This window comes from Thermobia domestica, chromosome 7 (assembly GCF_964235325.1).
Source record: "Thermobia domestica chromosome 7, izTheDome1.hap1.1, whole genome shotgun sequence".
NCBI classification, from domain to species: domain Eukaryota; kingdom Metazoa; phylum Arthropoda; class Insecta; order Zygentoma; family Lepismatidae; genus Thermobia; species Thermobia domestica.
In genome coordinates, this window is record NC_137460.1 from 160727841 (window position 1) to 160753592 (window position 25752).

A 25752-nucleotide genomic window follows, 5' to 3' on the forward strand; every position below is an offset into this window, starting at 1 on the left:
CATCATATTTTTTTTTTCTGAGGAGGAGAAGATCTTGCTTGTCTCACTGAGTATGTATTGAAATCGAAATGGAAACATTTGAGAAAGTTTGAGCCTGGAGGGCATTTGAACCGTGGTCAGCCAAATAGAAGTTCAATGCGCTAACTACTTACCTACCACGCCATTCAACCTCCCGCCCAAACTATTAGTTAGTTCAAATCGTTTCATGTGAGACTATACACAAGATAGTACTGTTTGTTTAAGGAAACCTTGCTTATATGAGTGTCACAATGATTTACTCGAGATTTCCTTGTTTAACTCAAAAACAAGTTATATATACGTTCCTCAATGAGGAAAATATCACGAAACGTTCTTCAACTTGAGGCTACGTCATCGCATTCAGCGATGGTCCCGATTTACAGTACAATTTTTCTTTACCTTAACTTCTAATTTCCAAAGACGAAAAACGGCAGACATTATTTTCACATTCTTTCAATTATATCAACACATGTAGAAATAGTGTTCTAGTTCATCTAACGTAACTATTAGTTTATTTGATTAATTTCGTATCGGGAATTGGTAGTAAAGTGTAAAAGGAGAAAATGCTATTCCGGCGACTCAAGTTTAAATCTCGTCGTGGCAATTATTACGTTACCTTTATTGGAAGGTATTGTTTATGTAATTGATATTGTAATTATGTTATTGCTTTATTATTATTATTATTATTGCAAAGTTGAGATTTGGTTACGTAACTTATATTATATGAAGTTTCTGATTGAATTTCAAGTCTTTTTGTTGAAGAATCAACACTCTTCATTGGAAGTGGTCTGGGGGAGGGAAATATCATCCTGTTGCTTTTATTTGTTTACTTGCACGCTACATCAAGCCTGGATACTACATTTCATATTTCTATATCTACGGAAAGTACCCTAAAGATTTTGATGATCATAACAGAGTAAATAAATAAGTGACGAGATCAATGAATTTCGCGTATTAACAACATCTAAAGTATCAGGTTATCGGAAGAGTCAGACGTATTTTGGTAAAGGATGACAACGATGATTGATCGATATACTAAAGTTATTCAAATCAATGCAATAGTTATGTCATGAATAGCTAAGATGTTTTACGTCTTGTGTAATAATATTGCTCTTTTTTTTTTTTTTGTTTTACAGATTTGACAAAACATAGAAGATGGAAGACCAAAAATTGAATTTTCACCATAATCTAACGTTTTACTTCAGGTAAGGGAAGAACTCGTTTTTACTGTTTTCAATGTTTCTGTGTTTTTATCCCTCTTCTTAAAGAGTTACTGGAAAAACTGTAAAAGTGAGTGAAACGAGTAAAATTAAGTAAAACGCGTAAAAATAGGAAACAAAGTACTGAGGAAGGTTCATTAAATTAGTTAACTTAAAAAAAATAATCCAGTGTTCTGATACACCAGATTCCAGTCAAGATGAGTGCCTGTCCAGTGCCCTGCCATAAAAAATCAGGACCCGAGGAGAGAGCATAGGACGGCGCCCCAGTACATATGAGTGAAGTCGCTAGAAAAGCCACGAAGGACCAGTATGATTGGCGTAAGAAACTTTTCAAAAATAAACCCTGCTTTTCCTTGATTTTGAACACTTTTATTACTTTTTTCTTATTTTCTTTTTTCACCCAAATATTGCGCTCAATTACTACGACGCCCGGGGCCGTTGCCCCACGTGCTCCCCTCACGGCATGGCTGTCAAGGGTTCGAAGCCTTCTAAAGGACAGTTTCTCCTTCATGACTTTGCGTGTTTGTATGTCTTTTTGTTTCTCTATTTAAAGTTGAATTCTCTGGACTATTGTTCCTATGTAACACTACTATTTTACTATGACTGAAAGCAGAAAGTTTCATTATCACATTGGAATAGTAAAAGTATGTAATTTCCAGAATTCACTGCACATTCAGTTTTTTCCTTCTCCCAGAACAGTGATGTCTTAGAGTAGTGCCTTAAGCGGTAGTTTCACAACGTTTAGGTCGCGCGTTCGATTCTCGCTAAGGTAATTGATGAAGTTTTTTTATCATTTGCAATATTGGTTCTGATGTATACTAACATGAAAAAAAAATTATTTCTTTGGGTCTCAGAGTTTGTAACGCGCCCATAAAGATTCCGGAGAAAAAAATATAAACAAACTTACTCAGCCTTCCTCAATAGGGCTTTTTGGGCAGAGTCACTCCAAGTAACTGGATCACGATCAGCTCAGCTCAAACCTATTGAGCTCTTACCTTGTCAATTAATAAATCAGTAGGATTCTCACTATCTCAATGGCTCAGCTAAATTATTATCCAGATTAATTGGTAGGAGAAAATACACACACACACACACACACACATATATATATATATATATATATATATATATATATATATATATATATATATATATATATATATATATATATATATATAACCAGAAATAACAACACAAGACCATTCAATTATAACAACTTTATTACAAAACTAGCAGCGTTCACCCCGCTTCGCTGGGGTCACCCCGGAACGCAATAAACCTTGTTAATTAGATAATTTTTACTTTTTCGCTTTCAAGTGATATGATAAAAACCATAGTAGATTGCAGTAAATGTTAACATTATATCGCCTGTCATTTATGTTAACCCGCCGAGTGACACGGTCATGCGGGTTGCATATAAATACGTTTATTTTTACCTATGATGAACTAACAAAGGATTTGTACGTTATGGACACTTGAATGGTCAATTATCTCAAGACACTGGTAATTGAAAATTAAAGTGATATGATAAAAACCATCTAGGGTCCAAATCCTAATAACCCCCCAAAAATGAAAGAAATTGGTTCAGCCGTATTAGCGTGATGAGGGAACAAAGGATTTGTGCGTTCTCTTTTATATATAAGATAATTTATGAGTAACAATCAGTTTGTAAAAAAAAAGATCTACTAGAAAATTAAGTAAATAGAGTTTTGGCGATAGACTAGAATTATGTTTGAAAGTTTAATATGCAAATAATTTTCGTTATAACACATCAAATTTAACTTTTCTTCCCCCCTTAAAATTTAAATATAGGTAAGATAACATTGTGAATCCAAACCTAACTAGGGAACAATTCAAATCTTAGCTATGAACAATAATCTAAATTTTTATTTGAAAATATACTACTAACTGGGGGTGTCCTACTTCTATCTTTTCTTTCAGCCTTTTTTTGGTTTAATAATATTAATAGAACATTATTCAGACTTTCTTCTCTACTGAAAGTTACTCAACTTCAGTTTGCTTTCTAACGGTTAAGCCATAATCTCATACATCTAATGAGCTGGGATCGAACCCGCTATATGACACATATAAAGAATCAAAAATAATTGTAAGAATCATTGACATTATATTTAAATAATATTTTCAACTGCGACACAATAGTCTCTTCCTTCATTTGCTGAAACAAACTAGGATCGAGCTGAGACTTACTTAAAGGATAATTGGGCCAATGGGTTACGATTATAATCTCGAAATATCGGAATTACCGAACGTTCTTCTAGCTGTAGGAAACAAACTAAAACACAACCAGACAGCTAGAATAACAGTTTCCCTGCACATTGACAATTACACATTCATAAAAATCGTTCTAATGCTCGCCTTTTCAGGATCTTCGTTTAAACTAAAAAAAAAACTAGGATCGAGCTGAGCTTTACTTAACAGGATAATTAGGCCAATGGGTTACGATTTTAATATCGAAATATCGGAATTACCGAAAGTTCTTCTAGCTATAGGAAACAAACTAAAACACAACCAGACAGCTAGAATAACAGTTTCCCTGCACATTGACAATTACACACACATAAAAATCGTTCTAATGCTCACCTTTTCAGGATCTTCGTTTAAACTTCTTACTAATATATTACACTGGACTGGCCTCTTGGATGGAAATAAGGCTGTGACTGACTTCTGCAACACAATTCTAACCAAGTACTATGCCTCCTAGACAGCACACACGTTCACAAAGAACAATCACGCCGTTTCTTGGGTAATAGATCGCGCATATTACGGAACTACTAAGTGGAGTAATCGAATTTCCTTTGATTAATAGGCAAAAAACCGACCTGTTAATAATATCATTCATTTGCAAGAAATATTTATTTAACAAGACCGGTTAATCGCACTAGCATTCAACTGACGAACGTGTTACTTTGACTCCACTTTCTTCTCTCTTCTTTTCCTTTTTTTCTAAAAAGAAAAGAATAAAAAATATCGCATACACTTTCGTACTGCACTTCTCAGATTAACTAAAGCCTTTTAATTGTCTTCTTAAGCACACAAAAATATAATATATAGTGAGGCAATCTAACTCGTATACCCGGCCAACTTGATCCATGAAGCGCGAAGGCACGAACACGTCACAGATCCAGAACACGAGGAACAATCTTCCACCTAGACAATCAACGCATAAATCAACGCGCATCAGGTCTTACGCGTGCAGGAAGAGAACAAAGCAGTGTTCCTGTTGAATATATTAAAAGTCAATCTCCATTCTTTTTTCTACCTGTCAATCATTATTTTTTCTTTTTCTTTTTTGTTTTTAAAACCATATGTATCTTTACAAAACAATACGGAATTCAATTCAATGATGTTATTTGCATTTAAAATACCATATTTTTACATTATTTTTATATAATTATTTTTCTTTCTTTTCTAATGAAAGACGACCTGACTTGCTTCCTCCATTCAGTGGCGGCTTTCGTTACAAGTTGAGACTACTTGATTCAGAGGTGAAATGCCAACAACATAAACTTACCGTATCAACCTTGATTCGTACTGTATGGGAACGTAACGTGTTTAGGCAAGAATTGATGGGTTCATAAGGCTAATACTTACTGTTAGTGTGGGCCAAAAATGTGTTGAATCCTAGGAATTCTGGAATTGTTCCTACCTGTGCACAAATTGAAAATAGCGATTGAACTTAAAACTCTAGTCACGAGAATACTATTTAAGATGTTACCTCACCTTTCTACCTAAAAGAAGTACGAAACAAAATTCATTACTGTTGTTAGCTAACAAATATTTATATTCCATTTCTTGTTGTCCTAAAATGATAATTCTATCTGTAAATACATGCACGTAATAATATTCATGTGTAAATCTAAGAAACATCTGGCATATATATCTTTAATGTTTTTTATGAATAGATTCGACTATGTGACTTCTTCTCGCCTTCTCTTGTCGTAATAATAATAATAATAATAATAATAATAATAATAATAATAATAATAATAATAATAATAATAATAATAATAATAATAATATAACAGAATTACAGTATCAATTATGTAAACAATACTTTTAATAAAGAAAAAATAATAATTGCCTCGACGGGATTCGAATCTAGGTCTCTGCAATAAAAGTTTTCTGCTTTTACTATTTGGTACAAATTCCTCATAGGAGGATAAGGAAATATACTAGTAGTTATGGAAGATAAACAAGTACTTTCTATTTTTACACGTGTTGGTATAATTCAAAGAATGTGAAAATAATTTCTGCTATCTTTTCGTCTTTGGAAATTAGAAGTTCAGGTAAATAAGAATTTTAATGTAAATCGAGACAATTGCTGCAAACGGTAACGTAGCCTCAAGTTGAAGAACGTTTCGCGATATTTTCCTCATTGAGGAAGGTGTATATAACTTGTTTTGAGTTAAGCAAGGAAATCTCGAATAACTCATTGTGACATTCACATAAGCAACGTCTACTTATACGAGAATCAGTATCTTGTGTATAGACTTCCATAAAATGACTAACTAGCTATTAGCTTAAGTGGAAGATGAAGTGTCGCGTTAGGTAAGTGATTAGCGCATTGAACTTCTATTCGCTAGGCCCGGGTTCAAATTCCGCCAGGATTAAACTTATTAAAATGTTTCAATTTCAATTTCGATGCATACTTAGTGTGACGAGTAAGATCTCTCCAGGAAGAAAAAGATGTTCGAAAGAGGAGAATTGAAGAAGTTCTATGAATGGAGGCAATGATTTACAAACTTATTTATATCAGTTGTTTTAGATTTGATATTTCCATCTACTTTCAAATATTTTCTGATTCATGAGTGGTCAGTAATTTTATTTTTCTGAACATACAGTATAATCGAAATAATACAGTACATACACAGCAATATTGAGAATAATATATGGTGTTCATTGGACAACATGCTCTGAACTATGGAGATCCATCTTAGAATGGAGAAATGTTTCGTGCGTCATCTACTGATAATTTTCTTTGCATAAAGACCTGACACAGTGCTACCAACTGCTCTCAGTACCAAAAAGAGTTATGTGTAAGTTGGGTTGCATCTGTCCAGGCGTTCTCACAACTGGAAATAATCTTGTCCCTAAGTAATGGACTTGGAGCACTTAGGGGAGGAGATACTTTTGCTAGTGGCTGCACAACAGGGTATGGATCAAACTACCTGGCACAATTAGCAGCAGATTTAGAGCAATGGCACAACCTTTCATGATCCTATGAATCACGATATTGCGTTCATTACATCGAATACTGGATCAGAATCCGTCATCTTCCAGAAGAACAGCTGCTTTAGAAGTGCACGTTTGGATGACGAGAAGTACTGACTCTATTATGATTTATGGAATCTTCAGAGGGTCATCCATGAGCCTGGTAGTGCGTATGGAGGGTAATATAACGGCTTCTCTCTATCGGCAAGTTATTATTGATGACGTACACCAATTCATGTCGGCCATATTTCCAACTGGCAATGGCATCTAGCAGCAACACAATGCTGCTTGACACAAGGCCAACGTTGTGCTGCAGCGGTTCAAGAAGCACAGTGGTGAATGCTGCAATAGCTCCAAACTCATCTGATCTTAACCTAAATGGATGCATTTTAGATTTTGTTTAATGGCAGATCCGAACTCATCGGCCCTCTCCGTGGAAATGAATGTGTGACTCGTGTGTGCAGAAGTGCTGCACCATGTGTCCAAGCACCTATGAATGTCTCACAGTTTTCATGTCAAACCGAATTGATGCTGTCTTGTGAAGTAAAGGTGGACTTATTACGAGTAGGTAGGTGTTCATAATGTTCTCATTGGTCAGGGCAAAACTGCTGCAAAAATAATGTTACATACTAGAAGAAAAATCCACGAGCAAATTTTATTATTCTGTATAAACTTACAAGGAAAATCAGGGAATTTAATATTATTGAAATTTAATTTGAACAAAAATAGACAAAGTACTTACTTAAAATAACTTTGCTGTTGTAGTAAATTGTAGATTAGTCACATCATTTGGTAAAGGCATTATAATATATAAAAGACGGTTTGAAACTTTAATCGATTTTCATTCTATATAAATATATGGGGGAAGGGTGATCTTTGGTTAATTGTACCCCTTGTTCACTAATTCTAAAACCAACGGTAGATAGGGCCATCTTCTTACAACAATTGTAATTCTCCATTTTTTTGTAATCTTCCCACCTTTTCTCGTTCATTCTAAGGGAATCATAATAAATGCTGAAAATCGTCATTAATTATTTTAAATGAAAAGCCTGGGTAGCAAGTTTCATGCCTCTAACCTGAATAGATTTCGAGGTACGTCCATCTCATTTTAAACATTGATACCCCACCGTTTTCTTCCAAACTTTTTCTTCCTTTGTAAGGGGAAATACTGATTGTTTATTCTTGTCCCGCACTTTATATATAAAGACAGTTCATATATATATAACATTCAAATACGTCTTTAACGTTTCAAATATTTTAAATGGAAAGTGCAAATAACAAATTTCATGGCTGTAACCTTAAGGAATTTCGAAATTATTAAGTAGGTCCTGGCAGGTTTTTCAATTTTAGACTTAGATTTAGATTTTGGATCTAGACCTTCTTGAAATGTTTCTTCAACATTTCTCGATCCTCAGCTTCCTCTTTTAACTCACAATTTTTTCTTCTGTTTCTTAAATCATCGGTCAGTTATGTTCTTCTTCTTCCTAGTCCTCGCTTTTCTCCCATCTTTCATTCTATGGCAGTATGAAGAATACAATTTTTTCGCAAAATGTGGCCAATCCAATTGGCCTTCCTACAAGGGATGTTGGGTAGAAGTGTCCACTTCTCTCCTATCCGTTTTAAAACATCCTCATTTATTACTCTTTCTGTCCATTTTATCTTCTCCATTTTCTTCCAACACCACATTTCGAAGCTCTCTAACATCCGCAATGTCCAAGTCTCTGAACCATACAGTCCAGTGTTCTGGATATAGTACTTGGCCAATTTCTTTCTAAGTCCATTATTGAGCCTGCTAGTTAAGAGTGATTTTTCTTGTTGAATGCTTCTTTGGCTATAGCAATTCTTGACCTGATCTGTTTGGTACAGTAAGGGTCTCTTGTCAAAGTACTTCGAGATATGACCATCTTATTATAACAATTTCAATTCACACTTTTCTTTCCTTCTACGAAATAGTAAAAAAGGAGAACACGTATCTAATTATTAAGATCTAACTATTAAGATGAAAATAATAATCAAAAAAGAATTTACTTTTGTGCAAATAATAATAAGAAGTAATAGTAGTAGTAACGGGTTAGAAGCCTCGCAGGGCTCATTTTGTTGCACCTTGACCCCCCATGATATAAGTTTTGTGACCAACTAAAAATAGTTGGCTAGAGTTACTCCCAGGAGTATTACTCTCTCGAGCGGGTCGTCTTAGTTGTGCCTCCCATCACAAATCCTATGAACTGTTCAAATTTGAGGTTTCTAGCTTAAGCAGTTTGGCGATTGCGTTGACAGCCTGTGACTCAGGACTTCTCTTTTTACATACATATTTTGCAAAGAAAAATCTGAGTTTAAATAAACATTATGAGTTATGGCACGTGTGTGTATATAGAACCCCTTCACCAAATCGTGAATTCGTGCCTATATACATACGTATTTAATATTACATATATACAAGTAGGTGATAAGTACTTTAGGCATAATTTTAGAATTAGGGGTCCAGAGTTTTTTAAGTTAAAATTTCTTATTTTCTTGGTATATTTTCTTATTTTTCGTTGGTTCAGGTTAGGTTAGGTTACATTCTGTTAGGTTTGGTTAACTTTGTATTGGCTCCCCAGTTCCAAAACTATCCCGTACTTCAGTATTACACTGTGAACAATATATATTCAAAAAAAAAAAAAACACTCGCACATAACATTTCATACTCAATCGTTTTAATTTCCGGATCATTTATTAAAGTTTTTATACAGTATTTAAATGAATATAACGTGTAATAAATATTACGAGAGACATCTATTGAACAATTCTAATATTTTTAAAATTCTTTTTATTAACATTTATTATAAAATTGTTATTATATAAAGATCAAGTAAGGTTTGACATACAAAAAACTCACCAAAACATATTGACAGTGAATACAAAAGATCAGACGATTAAGTTAAGACAGTTAAAAAAATTAGAAAAATATTTGCGCTTATAAACAATAGAAATGCTACTAGCTGCAGATTTAAGGAAAGCAAGGTAAAGATCGGCGTGGTAAGGTTCGGGAGGGGTAACAAATACACCATAATGTGTGCAACAAACCAAGCAGCAGTATCATTCTTTGTAACAGGGTAGTAAGTAAAATCTGGGAAGAGGATTAAAGCAGCGGCATGGAAAGAGGAAGGATTAAGGCGACATATTTTGCTTAAGAGTGCACACAACTGGTGCCAAATACCAGTGATGGAAGAACAAGTTTCTAATCTATGACAGAGAGTCAGTTTGGTGGCAAATATTACTCAAGTTATCAGCACCAATATTTAAGTGAGACAAACGTTCTTTTGTTCATATGAGTTATTAACAACAACATACCAAAGAGATTTTTGGACAGAGTTAAGAAATTTAGCGTTAATATTACATCAAATACGAGACCAGTTGTGAGAGGATTGTTTGATCATTATATGTGGTGTAACTCCTGAATTATGTTTAATTATCGTATACAAAATGTTTAAGTACAATATAAGTCGTTAACAGACATGCATTTTATTTTACATTTTCTAAAATTACATAAGCCAGGTCTATTATGATGTTTTTTAGGTGGAGATCCTTCCAACTCCACGGGAAGGAATTAATAGGTCCCTCAAAGCCATTACAACAAAACATGCTGCAAAAACGGCCGCAGAGACCTGCTATGATTTGAGCACTCGACCTGACAACTTTGATGAAACAAGATAGCTTTGGTTTGAATGTTTACATCGAGAAAGCCATGTCCCGTCTTTGGGGAGCAAGCGTAACTGGAAAGAAGCCAAACGTAATAATCGTCCGTGCCAAAGAAAAAACAACACATAACTATATAAGGAGCGGGCAATATTGAGGGGGAGGGGATAAATCTGGGCCGAGATGCCAGAGTACGCTATACCCGGCCTGGACCAGATGTCGTTTGATAGTTAGTAAATACAGAATACCTTGAATCTCTACAGAACTGTTCACGAAGCAATGAGTGCCATCAATATAGATTTGTACAACAATTTTAGTATTATATACAGAGACCCCTGGTAAAAGAGATTGAACAGAAAATAACAAAGGAGCAACAGATAAACTAAATAAAATACTTGACATGCTCTCGCCTTGAAGGATTCCGTTATTAAAAGGAATCGCTACACTTAAGCAACTATTGATCTTCAGTTTAGACGTTCTCTGAGAATAGACACCTGAAATCATAGCAATAAATTTGACACCAAAGCGAGTTAGGACATTAAGCAAATAGTGATGTTGAATTCTATCAAAAGCCTTAGGGTAGTCCGTTGAAAGAATAGACACTGTATGATCATTTTTACTCATGATATGCTATAAAATCTCGAATGTTGAAAAGTGCTTAATACATACGGTTGATCTGTCCATGGCCATATTGGCAGGGACTTAAGAGTTCTTCAATGTAAGTTTTCATACGCAGAGTGAGGCAACGGTTCAAAATTTTGAGGTCCGTACACAGTAAACTAAGTGGTCGAAGGGTATCAACGTCATGGGTGTTTGCATGTTTGGGAACCAACACAGTGATACCTGTTCATAATGAGGTGCCTGAAATGCAACCATCATAATACTCGTTAAAAAGATCAGTGAGAAAGGGAACAAGGATGTCAATAAAAGTTACATAGAATTCCACTGGCAAGGAGTCGACACCATAAGATTTGCCGCGCTTACCAAGTTTAATGGCTGTTGTGACCTCTTCTACCGAGAAGGGCTGGCTAAGACGCTCCCTGTCACCAGTGGTTAACGTAACTGGTATGTGACCAAAAAGAGTATTGTAGCGGCCGACCTGTGGCGCCTTCGGGCCGATCTAATTTTTGCTTTTCTTATTGTTATTAATTCATACTTAGAATTTAAAAACCGTTTAATTGCTTTATTCTCATCTAATTACTGCAGGTATTATTGAATGTTAAATTTCTTTCTTTATATTTTTGTTCTTTCTGTGGAATAACTAAGTCAGACGAATATCTAAAGTTAGCTGTTGTCTCGTAAGAGGAAACTCATATCTTTTTCTCCCCTCTTTGCATCTTGAGAAACAGATCTGAATTATAAACCTATAACCTTCGATTCGCTGCACGTGCAAGGGAATATCCAACCCTTGTGTCTTATCTGAGAGTCTGATGTTATTCTCTGAATACTTTAATTGTTCTCTGTTTAAGCACAGATGTTTTCAGAAACATGGTAGACGTATAATTAACATTTTGGCGCTGAAGTTGACAATTCAAAAATACTAAATATGTCTATTTTGACACTGTATAAAATAAGTGTCTAGTGAACATTTGTATTATTGGTATCACTGTGAAACTATTAAGAAACCTATAAAAACCTGATAAAGCCTGATTTTCTTTGTAATATCAAAATAACCTTTGACTTTTAATTTGAATATTAGGTACTAGATGACGCTAAAGCCTTATACTGTTTATAATAACGTGCATGCGTGACTATTCTAGTTAACACCCTAAAGAGTCGTTTAGATTATCAGTATCCAATCTAAACGCAAAGACTAATTTCATTGCACACGAGTATCCGCCCTTTTGGAAAGATACCACCCTACTATACTCCCACGTACGTAATATGTGAAAAAACTCCCTGAATACAAAATAGCTTTACAAGCTGTTCTCTGGGGGAAATCCATCGTCTTTGACGGGAAGAATTGCTGCGTTAACACGGAGGCACGAACCTCGTGCTCGTCGCCGAGGGCTCCGGCCCACTTTTTCTCGGGCTCAGGCTTCTGCCCCTCCGCCCACCGGATTTGCGTTTCTTCTCTGGTTTTGTTAGAGTCATAGAGAGAAGAACTTAGTGCATTATCAGAGTGTGTCATTATACTGTGTTAGTGGAGAACTCCGTCATCTCCGTTCTCCTACCAAGGATCACCTCTGCTTTCGTTTCGTGTGTGCAGACTGTAAGAACTTTGTTATTGTGCTGAACTTTGTTTCTAGTAAGTTTACTACTACTACATGCAGGCAGTCGTAATTCGATCTTTTCATTGAACTGCCCTTATTTCTCTTCTAACATCGGTCATATTCTGACCCTCTCAAATTTCACGCATACGCCACTGGACTTAGGCGTCATCTAACGTTACCTCTGCTGTATAACAACTTATTGCTTATCAACACTTCTGTGCTGTACAAAAACAACATACAATAAAACTCATACTACTTCTAACTCGGCGTTCCAGTCATTTACAACGCCCATCTAAAGTTCTCAAAGTACTACCTCACCTACTCTCATATTCTCTCAGAAAGTACCTCCGAAGAAGCCGTTCGTCGAAGTCTATTATTACGAACATCTCTCTTGTTCTCTTGTTCTTACGAGAACCGCTACGCCAGTCACGGCTGTTGAGGACCTTCTGTTGATTGGGAAGTTGGGTGAACCATCACCCTCCTGCGTGCTCTGCGACTCCAGTACCATCTCTGCATTCGCCCGTGAGAATTCCGATTGGAGAAAGGACTTCGCTCTCCGTAGGAAGTGGTAGCATCTTGTTGGTTTTACCGCTCGAACCAATACAGACGCCTTCTGGGAATTCTTGATCGCAGTGAACATCTTGTTGCCACGCTAAGCTCAACTGGACTACAAACGACTCGACGACAATTCCAGAGGCCACTTGGAAGTCTTCCATCTCCGTAGGTGTTTAATTGCGAGGTGAGTGATTTAAATTGTTTTGGTGATCTTAATTGTGCATCTTGATTCCTCGCATCGACTCAGAATCACGTCTACTTCTGTGCACCCAATATCCGATTTCAATGTTTGTGTTTTTATAAAGTGATTCTACAACTAAGGTTGTTAGCGATAACTATCTCTTCCACTTTATTGTTTTATCGATTAAATTGTTACTAGGCTAAATTATCTAAGTCTCTAATGAAACAATCTTTCTTTTGATTAATTAAGTATAGCCAAGCCTGACTTTCCCTTGTGAAGTTTACCTATTTGAGGTCCATTAATTGTGTTAATAATCTTGTTTACATTGCATTAGCTTTAACTTAATTCATTGTTGATAATAAGTCCCTAATTATTAATCTCGTAGTTGTGTGGGCTTCACGTTAACTAGTGAGTCCCTTTGGAGGCGCCACTGCCCCAAGGTGCTGGCAATTATCTGCGGGACATTCGTGAATCCAGGCTCCCTTATAATCTCGTTAAACTCATGCTTGAACTTTGTGATTAGTTATTGTCATACATAGGCACTCATCCTGTTCTTACTCTCTATCAAATCATCTTGCCGACAGACTTGTTGGTCGGACCTTGTTTGAACAGGACGGACCTCCTCTTTACCTTAATAATTAACTGTTGAGCCAAGAGGCTGCTCAGCTCCATTACATTTTAAATGTCAGGCAACTCTCTAAGTCAGTGATATTCTCGAGACCTTTCGTGGTCCTTTATTAATTATTCTTTTAGTTAGATTCCGGCAACCTTTGGTAGAGATAGCGTCGCTAATAATCTCTTTTTATGTTCGTGACCTGTGGTGGGACACCCTCACAAGTGGCCGCAAAAGTTTTGGTCGCCTCCTGCCACCGGCCCCGACAGTATCATCACTGACGAACAACGAAGGCTTAGCATAGAAATGGTTAAAATCATCTATAAGATATGCAGTCACATGGATTCTCTCATATAAATGTCTATCGGGGCATTTAAGGTACGAAATCAGTTGTTGTTTACCTCTACTGCGTTCTCGGTGTATATAAACAGTACTAACAGATTCTGTGGAGTCAGTCGAAGGAATCTTGCTACGAACAAAATGGCCCTTCATACGTAAGCTATGCATAGAGAGAAGAAAATAGTTGATTTGATGTATTTGAGGGTGAACAGGTTGTCCTTGAGCCTGCGCATTCACGTAGTTCCGTACAACCTTAGAATAATATGCATACTGTTCACGGAAGGCGTCATGACGGTAAATACTGTATTATTTACTAATAAATCGAAACACAGGTTTTACACGTTTCTCCCAAAAGTTCATAAGAGTACCTTTATAGCTGCGTTTCTTCTCCATTAAGGATGTCAACTCAGCACGAAGGACAGATTAGTAGTCCGCTTCGGCGAATATCGAAGTATTAAAAAACACAGAGAATTATTTTTAAAGAATTTAGTTACGGGTAAATTGAGAGCCATAACGACAAAATAATGATCACTAGAAATTCCAGGTTCAATTTTGATGTCCTTGACGTAAGGCAATAAGGTGCAGCTGACATATTTGTTCGAGTCTCGAGGATGAATGCCGTGTCCAGAAAGTATGACCCGGAACGGTGGAAAAATAGGAACGCTACACATCGACTAGGTCATATGTTTCAATCACTCTGTGGAGGGAAGCTGAGAATGGACAGTGAGGTTGGGCACCTATCTCTGAAAGTACTGCGATGAAATCTCTAGAGAGGATACATGGGTTAAACCCATTGTATAACATCTGCATGAGATCAATTTTGAAGAAATTGTTCCGTGCCCTAGTTTGGAAGGTCCCAGAAGGCGCATACGTGTTACATAATCGTATATTCCGTAGTTGATCCACAGTAAGTCTATCAGTTAGAGGAGCAGGATGTCCAATAAAGTCTATATTACTTCGATAGAGAATTGCAGTTCCTAAGCCTTGGGAATTAAAATTAAGAGCACCAGAAGTAATTAAATAGGTCGGAAAATTCAGATAAAGCCACTTCCTGTGTGAACAGTATATCTATCTCTATATGAAATCACTCAAAGCATGTTGCTTAACCAAGGAAGTTAAACCATTTAATTTTAGCGTGGCGATACGAAAACTACATTTGGAACCACCAAAGAAGAAAAGTTGAAAAAAGAGAAAGAAGATTACGTTAGAGTGAGAACAGAAATCACGAGGGATCCGATGCAGTGTCAGTCCCTTTCCTAGGGCGAGACTTTGAACGGGTACGAGTGGACTTCACAATATAACTATCTTGAGACTTTACTAATTTGAAAGAAAAATCACTGTTACTATTTTCAGTTTTCTTTCTCTTGCGCCGGGTTTGAGATAAAAACACATTTTCACTTGCAATAACGTTAATGGCAGTAGAAACAACCACATCACTGAGCGAAGCATTAGCACTAGAAGGTGACGCGGTGACACTAGGTGGGGCACCGGAAGGGGGCATACATTTCATAGTTGTCACATCAGGTTGGCGGTGCACGGAGATAACTTCATCACTGTTGAGTAAACGTTGGTCGGAGAGAGAACATAAGCCTGTATCGGTTTCCGTTGTCGGAACAACTATATAGTCATCACTAATGGGGGGTGGCTTCAATATCCACTGTGCCGTGGGCAGAATCAATAGTATCTGAAGTCGGCAGAGCGGTTTGTATTATGGGATCACAAGGAGGGTGCGATGGAGTGTCAGGGGATTTGACAGGAGGAATGTCACGAAGCGAATCCAAAACATTGAAGGTTTTGTAATTAAGTAATTCTGGAGCAGGCGTAGCTGACGGAAGATTAACAGGAACAGAGCGTGACGAAGGGGAAGGTCTGAGAATATGGTAAGGGGATATGGCAAGGGTACTAGAGCGATGCTTATCACAATCTTAAAAAAATGTAGAGGAATATCACAGAAACTGCATGTCTTAATTTGACCATTATAAGTGACCCATAATCTTAAACATGCGATTGTCACATAGGAAGGTATAGAATGCTTGAGAGCCTTTCGTATCAACTTCCTACAGGTACGAGTTTTATAAAAGCAACCTGCATCATAGCATTCGTCTTCAATATTTTACACCTCGCCGTACTGGGATAGCACACTGATGATTTTAGCATTGTCAAGTTCACTAGGACATACATATAATTTAACCAATTGTGACATATTGCTAGCAGAATGAAGGTCTAAAAGAAATTCCCTGTGTCATCTTTATACACCACTTTACCCTGTGAATTACGAAGTATTTGCTCATTAGTAATCTGGTTTAAGAGTTTAATATACAATAATTTTCTGTTGAAGATCCATTTTTTTATGGATATAACTGGTCCGGGGACAATTTAAAGATTGAAGCAATCCATTCATGTGTTTTAATAGACGTGGGATGATTACTTACAGGATGGAAATTAATTCGTAGAGTATTCACTCGTAAACTAACCATATCGCAAAACAGTTACCAAAAGACCAAAATAAAAGCACTGGGTCGTAATAAAGAAGTTCACAGAACAATTTCACACACAATTGTTCAGAACACGAGAAACAAAAACGAAGTGTTCACAACTAAACACAACTTGCAAGCACACATAAGACGATACACACCGCCACTGCACAGACCGAACTGGATACCTAAAATCTCAATATAAACTATTCTCTCAATTGCTAACATATCAATGCTTAACATTAAAAAGTGGGAATTTCTGACATACTGTGAGTTTTTAGCTCGTGGTAGCGAACTCTAAATATTATTCAAATTGAACCAAATTTCACTAGGAATACTTTTTCCAATGATGGAAAAAAATTCAAAAACATGCCCCGCTCAATATTACCTTGTACGAAACTTTAAAATAAGGGCAACGCTAATGGAATATCTATCGATCTATATAAGACAATTTATTGTGTTTACTATTAGTCCTGAAAAGCTTCTTTATATTCAATTATTCTTATTATTTTTTAATATTTTACCTTAAAAGTCAATGTATTTACTGTTAACGTCATTTTTCGAAAATTTGAATGCGTGGGACCCAGTAACTGATTATTCCAGTTTCTATTATTTTAAATATCTCCTTTGTAGCTATATGGTTAATGTACTCATCTTTGGCTCGGAAGACACGGGCGCATTTTTCGGTGGGAGCTCCTGTTGTTTCGATCCTACATTAAGCTATAGGTAAACGTCTCATATAGTATCGCTGGTGTCTTGTAACTCGTTTATGGCTGTGAAACATATGGTATTCCAAGAAATATCACTACACTCAATGAAACACTTAAAAATATCTTCCTAACTGTAACTTAAAAATTTTACATAGGTTAAATATGTAGTTTCCAACTGTTTTTGACTGGCGACACGCTGTACATGCTTTACATGACATCACACCGCACTTGTTTGATTTCTTAACCTTTTGTCACTCGCGCTGTTGGAAAAAAGCAAACAGGTGAGTAAAAACTAATGATTTTTACGAATGGGGTCGCATTAGCGGAGTCACCCTCACTGCTATTCCTCAAGTGGCTCCCTCCCCTCTTTCACCCTAAAGCTCGCTGACGTGCTGCAATTGTAGTAGCTTCCAGTACAGGTTGAGGAAATAGTTTCGTCTGCGTTTGCTTTTTTCAAACGCGCGAGTAGTTCCGTGATAACACTAGCAAACATATATTTTTATGGAGTTTGAAATTTTCCAACGCGCGATCGTTAATGTGATAATTATTGTTTATGAGTGAAGTTTTGTTTTTCTAAGCAACGTCTCGCTTCTTGAATAGAAGTGAGATAGAGAAGTGGCTTGACAATATTAATGATGAGTCTGATGTTAACTATCGAAAATTAGTGGCTGCTGAAAGTGATGCGAATTGAAGTAATGAAAAAGTGAATGAAGATGATATTGATCATGATAGTAAAGCAGATAAGAACAGTGTAGATGCAGATTCAGATGCAAACGATATGGATGTGAATTACAGTTACACTGAAAATATTGTTTCATTGGGAAAGACAGGAAAACAAAATGTAAATTGTAACTGGCAGCATCAGCAAAGACAAAGTGTAAAAACATTGTGAAAAAGATGCTAGAACCGAAGTTTACTGCTAAGGGTATCACTGAGTAAACAGTTTTTTTTTCGAAATTTATCGATATAGCCGTGATTGATGAAATTGTAAAATGTACTAACAAATATTTGGATAAATTACGAACAAGTTTCGGCGAAGAACGCACTGCAACTGTACAGCAACTTCAAGAGCAAAATTAATGACTTTATTTCGACGTCTTTATTTGATTGCCAAAAGAAAGGAGCACGTGATGATGTACGATCACTGTGGACATGTGACGGAACAGGAATTCCAATCGTAAGAGCAGCAATGAGCTACACGAGCTTTTTACTGCTACTCAGGGCATTAGATTCGATGATTTCGAATGCCGATCTCAGAGAAGAGATATTGACAAGCTATAGATATACCACATTGACTTGACACCTAGTTTTCTGTTCCAAGCGTTGCTATCGGCTGAAGGAATTCACTCCCTTTCGCCAAGGCTCTCTCGTTTAGCCACAGCTGAACCCTTATTGGCTCAACGCGTGGATGTGTCGATGGTTTGAACTTTAGTTCGCATTTTTGCCACGGATCAAGACATTTTGACAGCACTATAGCAACAATTCCAAATATCCTAAGTATTTACTCAACAATTGCATGCATTACTTCAAATAAGTTTACTAAAAATATTGTTTGTATCTCAAAATGTCAATGTTGGAAAAAAGCAAACGCGCGAGTAGTTATGTTACTAAATTTGGCGCGAGTGACAAAAGGTTAACTAGTAGAAGTGTCCACTCTTACTGAACAATATGCAACCTGCAACACAATAGAGCAGTACACAGAAAAATCCGTTATCCGGACAGCGGTACATTTACAAATGTACGGAAGCCTATTTTCACTATGGAAATCTACATGCAGCATATGTTATCCATGTGCTACATACATACTGAATGTAGCTTACATGTTACATCATGAAGCTGCAGGATGTCTGACATCTAACAGTGTTTCGTATATTACATACGTTAGTTATATGCTTCATACGTCCATCTGTATGTGGGATTCTGCCCGCCTATCTACAGTTCTTTGTTTATTACGGAAAGTACGTTTATTCGAAACATTTATACGGAAAGTACGTATAAAACATACGTTTTCAGTTATACATTGGCTGCAGGATATTACATAAGTCCAAAAAATACAAAATTTACGCATGGAACCTATTTTTTACGTACGCCACATATGTTTCTCTTTCTCAGTGTATGAGTTGTCTAGCTTGAGGTCTTCTGAGATACTCTGTACTTTTTGAAGCTCCAAAAAACCATGCCCTTCCCACAATCCTTCCTCGAAAATTCTGCATTCACCCAATGGTCATATGACATTTTTTGCTTACTTTTATCTCTAGATTCACCTCCAAAAGTTTTCGTCATTGATGCATGACCACCCTATATATATATATATATATATATATATATATATATATATATATATATATATATATAATTGGAAGCTTTAGGTGGCTTCTTTCTATGCAAAAATCTGATGACACGTTCTCTCATATATTAGTAATGATAATATAGATTATAATAATGCACGATTGTAAGATTTTATAAATTATTGATTATGTACTAGCGCCTACTTACCTAGTTCAACTATATATTAAATTTCTCTTTATTTTTAAATTCTAACATTTTGTGACACATCCTATGGAACTGCACGTCACAGCAGTCTGTCGCGATACACCGGTTAGGAACTATGGAGCTAATAACTATTATAACTTGAGTGTTTAAAAAGGAAAATAAAATCTTTGAGTTTTACGTCCCACGTTATGCCGGTTAGGCTAAAGGAGACGGTGATGATGAGAAATGAATGAAATGGTGGAATGAAGAAAGTGGAAGGAAACGGGAGAACCCCGAGAAAACACACGAGCACGGTGGGATCGAACCAGGACCCCAAGCATCGGAGGCGAACGCTCTACCACTGAGCCACCGCGCCCCCCTAATGTTTAAAAAGGAATGGAAAACAAGTCTTTAATTTAACGTTGCAATGATATGTCCTTTAGGCTATATGAGACGTATGACTAATTAAATAAAATGATTATGAAACAATGGTAGAATAAGAATATGAGAGGAAATGACAAAACCTCAAGAAAACCCATGGACACGGTAATCTCAACCGCAAATTCACATTACCTGGGATCGTACCAGAAATTCTTCGTAGAAGTGATCTCTCTACTGTAACGTTTTCTATCTTGGAGCTGTTTATACTTAATTCAGTGATAAGAGTATTGCAATACAATCTATATATAGAAAAATGAAACTGTTTGTGACTTTGTACCTCTTGAACCACCGGACCGATCTCGATAAAATTTTCAACATAGATGAGGTTCAGACCTGAGATGATTTTTATCATTTCACTTTGACGGTACAACTTAGTGGATGGAAGGAGGATATATATATAAGTAATCAAAAATGACCGATTTAGTGTCGAATCCACAGTTTTCGGGGTCGCTGAGATGAACAGTGACCCTTCTGATGCTGTTTAAATCCAAATTTAGCCCTTTATGTCCAAAATAAAACTATTCTCCCTGTGCGAAGAACGGGTAGTGCTAGTATTCTCCAAAAATACTAAAAAAAAAAATTGTTTAGAAGTATGCAGTTTTTCTGAAAAGATCAAAAGAATATATTAGGAAAAATATAGAAATTTAATAGATATACAACAAAAAGTTCCTGATATGATCCAATTTGACTATATATATATCCATGTTTCAGGTCCTTACCTAGGCAATCCAAGAATGAAGTTACAGTATCTCTTACATACAGGGTCTTGGGAAATTCTTCTAACTGAAGTGTGTAATAGTCGAATTTAATATCTTTAGAACTGAAAATAAATAAATAAATAAATGATTTTCTATCAGACATCATAATGTTAAACATTATTATTAACTATTCAAATTCATATAAAATAGATAATTTAACTTTCTGGAATTTAAATGAGCTGAACTTGATAGTTACGAGTGTCGAGTGTAGAGAGAAAATATTACAGCAACCTAAATGTTATGACATTTCCACAACTTTAGTACTATTACAGGAAGATTCGAATGCAGCACAATACCCAATCTTAAAACATTATACCTACACATCCTTGAAATTAAAAAAAAAAAAAAAGAGAGAGAGATCCCTATCATCTGTGAGTGTAAATCAATATTTGGAAAGTTCCTCAAAAGGAAATGAAACGACAGAAAACCGATAACGGTGAAACTAATTCATCGCACTGAGTTCTGAGTTGAAAAGTAAGAAAACAAATCTTGGTTTTTGTAAATAGCAAGTTTTGTATTTTGTAGAAAAAAGAAAAGGCAAAATGAAACTTATATTTTTAAAAATCGATATTAAAATACCGTGTAGTCGGAGGCTTACCCTTTTAATATTACACCCCATTATTACATAGTCTGAAGACCTTCGATTACATGACTACTTTAATGCCTTTCAGAATCAGCGGCTCAGTTTACCTTTCCCTTTTCTTTACAAAACACAAAGCTTCTTTTCTTAGTTTTCAGTTTGAAACAAAGTACAATGAATTATTTTCACCGTAGATGTTTTTTTTATTTGGTAATTAACATTTTTATTTTCTACCTTTCAGTGTAGACTATAGTATGAACTATGAAATACCTAAGTAAAAGAAAATTTTTAAATAAATATCATGATAAAATTTATGCTTAACTAATGTTTATCAATATTGTTTATGAAACAAATTGTATCGAGGTAATTAAGACCCTGCATAGACCGCTATAAAGTTAGCATTGCCATAGTCCTTCTCTTTTCCTCTCCAATTGCAGGAAAAAAATCAGCTTAGATGTCATGACAGCTGACATCACCATACATTTTTTGTGATGTCACCTATCCTATATTACCTTTACTGTCAACACAATTCCAAGGATATATCATTTATTGAAATCGGTTTAGGCGTTTGAGCTCCACAGTGGAACTAATGGACATAAATACATATACTACTGCTCACAAAAATTCGGACACTTACTCTATAAGTAAGAAACAACTCATATAGCGGCTTTGACTGTAACTTAGACGTATTACCATTTTCTAATATTAATAAATAGCATTTTATACTTATTTGCACAGCATCATACAATACAATGCTCCAAAGTAACACATTTTTCTCATATTTGCAACTAAAGTTTTAAAATGCCAAGATAGTATTAATGCTTCCAAATATATACAGCAGAGCCGCCTGGGCGAGCAATTGTATGAAATTCAAGTTTGGTTGTTGGAATCCCATTTTTAAGTTTCCATACAGTGTTATTTTTTTAAAATATTAACATAATTTATTGAAGACTTCATATATTAATATTTATGCAATCTTTCCAAGTTTTCGCGGGTGCAACAGACTTGTGCACACTGGAGATCCAAGATTGCTTACATTTTTCAGTTATACAGATCAAGATCCAAAAATCCAGGTTTGCGCACAATTTTTTATTTACAACGTTGCCAAACTTAGATGGTTATTATTATGAAAATGGAAAACTATTTTTGTGTTAACCAGATCAAAACAGCATAATCAATGTGCCAAAATTTACTTTCTTATAGGTATACAATTACGTCTACAATAAGAATTTACAATAGCTTTTACATTCACAATTTATTTCTTTGGAATCAATGTCCAATGGATTTTAAAAAATTGATTCTTTCCATGCTTATGTCTGTTGTGCATCACTTAAGTTCCTCGAACTTTCTGATAACAAATTCTTGCTTAGACATTTCTTTTTTCTTTATAGGACACAGTTCGCCTTCGGCTACAGAATCAAAATTTCAAGTCCGTCTCCGTCTGGATCCCTAGTACAACTTCCACGACTCGATGAATATCTGGAGAACTTGCATAGAATTGTTCGTTGAAGTGTCTGCGAAAGGCCTCTGGACCATTTCTCGTGGCTTAATTGAAGGCTCAGAAGCCCACGTAGCAGGTGGAAACCTGAAAATGATATAAGAAAATACCGTTGTTTTATTTGAGTAAAAGCTCTTTTTCTTGGTAATAACAAGATCAGCACATCAGAAAAAAAATCAAAATTTGGAGAGAAATAGCAGAACAAGCAGTGAAGAGCATAGATAAAAGACGAACAATTTTTGATACTATAAGAAGAAAAATTAAATAACCTTTTCTATTTTAACTAAGACTCAAACAAAAAGTTAATTTTCCAAGAATTTTCCTATTTTGATGATCACATTGTATTACCAGCAATTGGCAAGTACTCTTTCTAAAATGCTCATTGACGTCTTCTCACGTCCAGTGGACATTGAAACTTCAATCAGTTTACAAGTTCAGAAATACTACTAGAGCATTATCGGAATACTCACGTGCTGCTCTCTTCGAAGTAGTTTTCTAGTACATAATCAGAGAACTGATGTCCTGAGTCATCGTATGCAATTGCCATCAAATCACAGAAAGCGTCAGAAACACTCAGTGGAGAGAAAAAGGGAAGCCCAAAGAACATCTTTAGCCATTTTCCTGCAAAAGTAGTAATAAATAAATGGAAGGTATCTTCCAACTTGGCAAAGTAGACCATAATACAGTAGTGTAACAAAATAAAATGGACCGTGAAACCAGTGGCGGCCGGTGGATTGTGGTTTCTGGTGTTGCAGTACGAACGATAAGAGACAGAAGATATAAAGTGGACTCATTGACTAATCAGCATAACTTTAGATGGAAATGCTATGTGACATGTTAAATTAAATTAAATTCTGTTTTTAAAAAATAAAAAATGCAGAACATTTTATCCGATTAATCACCTTAATTAATTAGTAAGTTCATTATCCTCTCTTTGATTGGAGCAAATCTGTCTAATATATGCTGGTATTCTTATTGTTAGGTCTTTGTCGATGGAAAGCATAACCAATGGCGATAACCTTTCTTGGGACATTCAATTCCTTGAAAGTGTCAATTCTTTCTCACGTGGAAAAAAAACTTTTCGTCTTTTGCTGACGCCATAGGTACAGTTAATATTAATTTCAGAAGCTTTGTAGATTCACTAAATATTTTTTCTAGATTATTGCGAACGATTCATTTTAATTAACAAACTCAGTCCCTGACAGTGATCCGAATTCCTCTTCAGCATTGACTGAAGAGAGTTCGTAGCAGAGATTAGTTTTATAAAAAAATGTCCATTGAACACACTTTATTCACAGTTTATCCAGGAAAATTTAAAATAAATTGAGGAAATATATCTGGTGCAAACAACACTACTGCCATAAGATATCCTGTAAATTTGAACTGGATTTTTTTTTCGAACACTCTCCTGAATTGCCCTTTGCTTGTTTTGTCTAAGCCTTAATTGTAAATTTTTCCTCAGTTGAAAGCTGGTCAATGTTTTTTGTAAGTTATTTACAGAAGCCATGGTATACAATTCATTCAGAATTTGTAGGTTATTTACAGAATTAAAACACACACAATAAAATTAAACCTAATAATTAAAAACCAAAACAGCTGATACAAAAGAAGTTCTGATATATAAATTCCGAATGTCACATATTCATACATCAACACACACACATGTGCGTAAAAGGAAAAAACTACATTCCAAATCATCCGTCTTGGTTGTTACGCAACGCACGATGAACACAATATACTTCCACATGAGGCGAAACAACGCTTATCAATGTGCTATGTTCTGGAAAGGAAACCTCGAAACCCGTCAGATAGAGGATCAGCATGTAACAGAAGCCAAAAATCAACATCAAAACAAACAGCACTGCCAGTTCTACACCCAGAAATGTTAACTGGGAGGGGTCCAAAGTATTTGAGGGAGGTCCAATACGTCTACATAATACGGAACCTGTCTTATATTGCACCCGAAAAGACGATAAGTAATTCTTACTTACTGTCACCTATATTCTTAGAAAAAATGATAGAACGATTATTTCTATAAGAAAAGAAAGAGTACATGATGAGGCGTAAAATAAAATATTTAGCCTACATCAATCGTTTCTCTGTTAAACAAGTATAGTTCGTTAAGAAAGTCTACAAATGTTAGTCAAGTTTCGAAATTTTTGGGAGGTCCGGACCCAGTGGACCCCCCTCGTGGATACGCCCCTGAGCATTGCTAAAGTAGTCCCAAATTCAATGTGGCGTTCCTCATCATACAGTTTTATGTGGAAATTATCAAGAGTATAAAATATACTTATTGTATAAAAGAAATATGTTTATACTAAAATAGTATCCACAGAGGGGGGGAGAGCGATTCTACATACTGACTTATTAATATTTGGTTCACAAATTACTGTAGAAGAAGCCTTCATTATCAATATAAGCTAAGAATTAACTTGTAAATGCGAGTATACTTTCATTTGTTTTCTTCTCTACTAGATATTTTCTTTCTTATTTTGTAATTCTGCAATCACTTTTTTTTTAATTGTCATTATATTGATTTGCTTCAGCATGGTCCCGTAATTTAAAAATATGAATGCATAAAAACAAATTCCATTTGTTAATTGCTAGTGAAAGAAAATTCAGAAATCTTATTTAGCGCGAAAAAACCTCGTTCACTGGAAACCATGCTGTGTTGCAGAAGCACTGCAACGACCAGTCCCTTTAACTTCTGAGATATGGGAAAGGAGACTTAACATTTGCTCAAATTGCCGCGCTGAAGGAATCTGGTCGT

At 35.7% G+C, this 25752-nt stretch overlaps 1 protein-coding gene and 1 long non-coding RNA gene across 2 annotated transcripts in view; one reads left to right on the forward strand and one right to left on the reverse strand.

Moving 5' to 3' along the window:
• The window catches only part of LOC145688962 (uncharacterized), a 210429-nt gene that overhangs the window by 168182 nt on the left and 16495 nt on the right, over positions 1–25752 (reverse strand). The window contains exon 2 of the mRNA XM_081763125.1: positions 20866–20966. The gene's annotated coding sequence lies outside the window, so the exon portion shown is untranslated. The remainder of the gene's footprint in view (positions 1–20865; positions 20967–25752) is intronic.
• Positions 1101–23805, forward strand: LOC145688963 (uncharacterized). Its single transcript, XR_014132036.1, has 2 exons — positions 1101–1223; positions 22876–23805. It is a non-coding gene; the product is annotated as an uncharacterized LOC145688963 (long non-coding RNA).